Source organism: Mandrillus leucophaeus, unplaced genomic scaffold, assembly GCF_000951045.1.
Source record: "Mandrillus leucophaeus isolate KB7577 unplaced genomic scaffold, Mleu.le_1.0 Scaffold1002, whole genome shotgun sequence".
NCBI classification, from domain to species: Eukaryota; Metazoa; Chordata; class Mammalia; order Primates; family Cercopithecidae; genus Mandrillus; species Mandrillus leucophaeus.
In genome coordinates this window covers 150,809-156,830 of record NW_012098122.1, presented here as the reverse complement: position 1 = coordinate 156,830, position 6,022 = coordinate 150,809, and positions in this window count along the sequence as shown.

Genomic DNA, 6,022 nt, shown 5'->3' with positions numbered 1-6,022 from the left:
ATAGTAACTCCAGAACAGAAAGACTTAAAAGTAATTTAGCCCGGCCGGGCGCGGTGGCTCACGCCTGTAATCCCAGCACTTTGGGAGGCCAAGGCAGGCGGATCGTGAGGTCAGGAGATCGAGACCATCCTGGTGAACGCGGTGAAACCCTGTCTCTAATAAAAATACAAAAAAAAAATTAGGCATGGTTGCGGGCGCCTATAGTCCCGGCTACTCGGGAGGCTGAGGCAGGAGAATGGCGTGAACCCGGGAGGCGGAGCTTGCAGTGAGCCGAGATGGTGCCACCACACTCCAGCCTGGGCGACAGAGTGAGACTCCGTCTTAAAAAAAAAAAAAAAAAATAATTTAGCCCAGACTCCTCACCTTTCCAGACTTTAAGCCTCTGAAAACATGGACTGTCTTTGTCATGTTCATTGTTGTATCTCTAGTGTCTAGCAAGTGCTTGATTTCTAGTGGGTATTTCATAACTGTTAGCTACAGAATAAGGAGGTAGGCTCAGAAAGGTTAAATGAATTCCCCATCATTACACAGCTATTTGTGGGATATTAGAAGACAGATTATCTTTTCTTACCTATTGAGCCTAATATATTTGTGAACATTGGTTTTTGGGTGTATTGAGGCTCTCAAGAAATAAGATTCAATCTGAAACTGGCTAAACAAGGAAACATTAATTTCATGTTACTGTAAACATGAATATTTTCCCGTAGTCGCAAGCAGAGATTTAACTTGGTGAGCTCACCAAGAAAAGTAATGTCTCTGTAAATACCAAATTGTTTTTCTTTAAGAACTTATTAGACAAACTTTTTGAAGTGTGATAAAAGCCAGTAAAACATGATAGAAGCCAGTAAAGCCTGGCTGCTTTAAAAATATATATTTTTTCTGTTAAAAAATAAATTTTAAACATTCAATAGGAATGCATATTATGGTAATTGAAGAAAATGACATTAGGTTCTTAAAGTTATAAAATTAGTATTATTTAAATATCAGTAGTCAAGGCTGAGCCCTAGAGTGAGCTATACACAAAATGATTGTCATCTAAACAGTCTTATGTCTTCTAATAAGGAAGATCATTCATAAACGTTTTACATGCCGGTGATTTATCTGTGAAGAAAAACAATTGTATTGTCCCTAAGATCATTTGAAATTGACGTTTACACCAGAGAAACAAAACTAGTAGGAAATATATACATTATGATTTAAAAAAAAAAAAAATGAGGAATCGGCATACCTGATTATGAGGGCTGGCTAAGCAAGTCCAAAATCCATAGAGCAGCAGTCAGGAAGGGACAGGCAGAAGCAGGATGGACTCTGCACATGGGCTCAAGCTGTTGTCCATAGGAGGAATTTCTTCTCTCCTGGTAAGGCCTCAGTCTTGCTTTTAAGGCCTTCAGATTAAGTGAGGTCCATTGGATTGTCTCTTCCTCTTTAAAGTCAGTTGATTAGGGACTTCAATTGTATCTGCAAAATTCCTTCATAGCAACACCTAGATTAGTATTTGAATAACAGGGGACCGTAACTTAGCTAAGTTAGTTTATCATTGTAAGAAAATAGTTGCTTTGCTTTTTTGCATGGTAAATGCAAAATATTTAAATATTCATTAAGTAATTGCTGACAAAATAGCTAATGTTGGTAAAGAGAAAGACCTTTAGTTAAAACACAGAAATGACTGTTGAGGATAATAAACCAATACATTTGAGCTTGCTTTCTTGTGCTGCAAATGCTGGCCTGGGGAGGGATGAGTCCTTATCAATGCCTAAATGTAACATAAGTTTCCCCAATTAGAAAGAGTTCAATCTCAATGTCTCTTACATTGTAAGGTTCCATCTCAGTGACCTAATTAATAATAAATAACCTAAACATTAACTCCCAATGCTTCTTTAGAGTGTTTCTAGAAGTCACCTGACAATCAGGTATAAAAGGAGGTAAAGGAATCTGACATTTCCTGGGTTATGTTCAGTGTAACACCCTTGTGAAGATTATGTTCTTGAAGAAACGTAATACTGTAAAACTACCACCATCGAGAGTGAAAGGACAAGCCACAAAGTAGATGCAGATGCTTGCAATACATATATCTGACAAATAACTTGTATCTAGAATGCATGAAGAACTCTCACAAATTCTTAAAAACACAAAATTTGGCAAAAAAAATTTTGTACTTAACAAAATAGGACAAATATGGCTAATGAATGCATGAAAATGTGCTTAATAAGACTGGGGAAATATGAATAAAAACTACAATGAAATGAAACTACACACCTACCTGAATGGCTAAAGTTCAGACAATGGAAAATCCCACAAGTTGATAAGGATACATGGTGACCTGAATTATACCGCTAATAAGGTGCACACTGGCAGGGTCCGCTGAAGTCTAGTTCAACCTTAGCAAACTGCTAAGGTCTGGTGAGGCTTCAGACCCTACTTGGCACGTCTCCTATAACCTTTAAATGCATGTTTGTGTACTTAACAGGAACATTATGATTATATGAGAATATTTAGAGCAACACCATTCATGATAGCCAAAATCTAGAAATAACCTGAATGTCCATCTATAACAGAATTAGTACAATTGGAGCATATTCATACGATGGAATATTCTACATGAATAAAATGAACACTATAACTGGATGCAGCAACATGGATGGGGTCTCAGCCATAATCTGAAGTGAAAGAATCCTGACACCAAATTATTTGCTATATAAATAACTCGGTGCCATTTTATATCAGATTCTAGGCCAGGCAAAATTGATTCATATTGAAGTCAGGAGGTGTTACACATAGCAAGGCAATGGAGGGGGCTGGGGGAGGGCATTCTGAGGGAGAGGCAATTGGAGCATGGCAGGAGAGAGTACTAGTGATGCTATCTTTCTTCATCCAGTTGCTTGCTACGTGAGCATGTTCACTGAAAATTCATCAGGCCATGCATGTAAGATTTATAAACTTTTTAATATGTGTTATAGTTCAATAAAGTTTACATGAAAAGTATATTAAGTAGTTACGCTGTGAAGATCATAAATATACTACTGCATGAAGAATGTAAAAACCCTGATGTTATTACAAACAATACTTATCTTGGGGAATACAATTTCCAGTGGCTGCATCATTTATCAATTCAAGTAATATTGTTTGTCAAACCACTTAGAAGTGAAGGTGATGTGAAAAGTTGCTGCAAAAAGTGGCTGTAGGCTGGGCACGGTGGCTCACATCTGTTACCCAGTACTTTGGCAGGCCGAGGTCGGTGGATCACTTGAGGTCAGGAGTTCAAGACCCACGTGGCCAACATGGCAAAACCCCGTCTCTACTAAAAATACAAAAATTAGCCGGGTGTGCTGGCAGGCGCCTGTAATCCCAGCTACTCAGGAGACTGAGGCAGGAGAATCGTTTGAACCCGGGAGGCAGAGGTTGCAGTGAGCCGGGATCGCACCACTGCACTCCAGCCTGGGCAACGAAGTGAGACTCTATCCCCCTCCCCCCGCCAAAACAATGGCTGTAGTGATGTTACTGATATTAACGATGCAAATGAGTTAAGATAAAACCATGTCATAAAATCTTACAACAGAATATTTAATATTTCCAAGCTGACATCTCTCAAATATATTTGAAGTATACATATAAAAACTGTGACAAGTAGGCATTAATTATACATTTTAAAATGTATAAATGTATTTGAATTAGCCAAACTTTTGGATGTTATCATTAGAAAAATGCAGATCCAGACCAGGTGCTGTGGCTCACACCTGTAATCCCAGCACTTTGGGAGGCCGAGGTAGGCAGATCACAAGGTCAGAAGTCCGAGACCAGCCTGGCCAACATAGTGAAACCCCATCTCTACTAAAAATACAAAAATTAGCCTGGCATGGTGGCAGGAGCCTGTAATCCCAACTACTCGGGAGGCTGAGGCAGAAGAATTGCTTGAACCCAGGAGGCAGAGGTTGCAGTTAGCTCAGATCGTGCCACCGCACTCCAACCTGGGCGACAGAGCAAGACTCCATCTCAAAAAAAAAAAAAAAAAGAAAGAAAAGAAAAGAAAAGAAAAAAGAAAAAGAAAAATGCAGATCTTCTCATGTTCAAGGTTGTCTTGTATTTAGGCACACTGGGTATATATAGTATGTAACAGATTACATTGTTTTATCAACCTTCTGAAATGAAAGCTACTTTAAAATTTAAAAAGCCAGATTTTTTTTTTAAAAAGCTTTCATTTTTGAAGCCTAGTCTCCAATAATCTGAAGAATTGGGGGTTCGGATGAAGAAACGAAATGTCACTGTTGGTGTTCCAGTGACGGAGATGGCAACAGCAGTAGCTAAGAAGACATTGGCAGAGGTTGCCGGGAGGAGGGGAGGGGGCAAGTAAAGATGCAGCAATGGCCACAGCAGCACAGGGGACCATGACATAAGAAGCATCTACTACAGTCGAGATGGAGGACGAAGTCTTGGAACCAGTAAGAGTTTCGTAAAGTGGCTAGAAACAATATAAATATCTCAAAATTAGTAATTTTTCTATGTCTATGTTTAACAAAAATTATTTTAAAATGATCCTATTCACAGCAGCAACAAAAAACTACCTAGAAAGAACTAAAACGAGAATTGTATAAGACCTCTAGTAAATAAAGCAAGTCTTAAACAAATGGACAGCAGTATCATACTCATGGAAGAAAACTCTCAATATTGTAAGGCTACAAACGTACCCCAGATTAATCTACAAATGCGATATAATCTTAATCAAAATCTCAAAGTTGTTCATGGAACTTGACAAGCTAATTATAAAATTTATATGGAAGAATATGCCAAGACAGCTTGAGAGAGAACAAATTGCTCTGCCAGTTGTCAAGACAGATTATAAGGCTGTGATCATTAAAACGGGTTTGGACTCAGAAGAGTTCAATCCATCAGAAAAGTCCTGCCACAGACCCACACAGAAATTTAGTGTATGTTAATGGCAATGTCTCAAATCAGCGAGGAAAACATGGGCCTTTCTGTAAATGGTGCTTCCAAATTATTTCTCAGCAGCTTTGTGGAGGAAGATATACAAAAGGAGGCCTGTATAAAGGCGTGCATTGCAGGCTTGTTTGTAATAAATATGAAAACAATCCCAAACATTTAAGAATAAAAGTAAGTTGGTGAAAAATGCACATAATTTGACACTGTTTACATTTTCACAAGCCATCAAAACAATATGTATTTTGCTATAGGTACAAATATATTTCATGGGAAAAGGTCTGAATGGAGATAATGAGTTACTTCTGGGAAAGAGGAGGAGGGCACCAGAGTTGAGAATAACAGCCAGAAAAGCTTTATTTCTGGTGGATGATATCATTTTTACAGAAAAAGTTATTCATGTATATTTTCAGTTGTAAAATATTAATTTTAAACACTAATGTTTATTTAATAAGTGTTGAAAATCGAAAAGAACAGTGCTTACACTCATCTGTGCCAAGGTCCAGAAACACATCTTCATGCTTCTTACTTTGTTTGTATTTCTGAGAACTTAAGTTCTGGTTCAAAAACACATTGGAATTTAAAAAAAATAGAATTAACATAGCTTACTGTGTGAATAATGAGACTTTCAGGAGAAGAAACCCTTGTAAGGTCCTGCCTCCCAAAGGTACTTCAGGAAGGTCATTGCATCTTTCAAAGGCCAATTCCTCATTGGAAAGCAGAGTAAACAAACAAAAACTCCTACACTAACTCCCAGGGCTGTGTAGCAAGACAAGATACCCATATGAAATCTGTCATCTTATCCAGATGTTAGTGACTAGATGCATTAGGGCCATTGAACTTCAAAGTGACCCATGCCGTCCTTCAGGAGTGTGCAAGACCATCCAATGGACCGGATTAGAGCTTCTGTCTATATTTACTTTTATCTCATCCTCTCATGTTAAAATTTCTATTTTTGTGCATGTCTTATAATATACATAGCATATTGGGATGCTAATGTATACGATTATAAATTAAAAGTCATATATTATGGGCGTGTGTAGCAAATGCGCCTTCCAAATTTCTTTTTAAACTTACTTTTTAAACCACA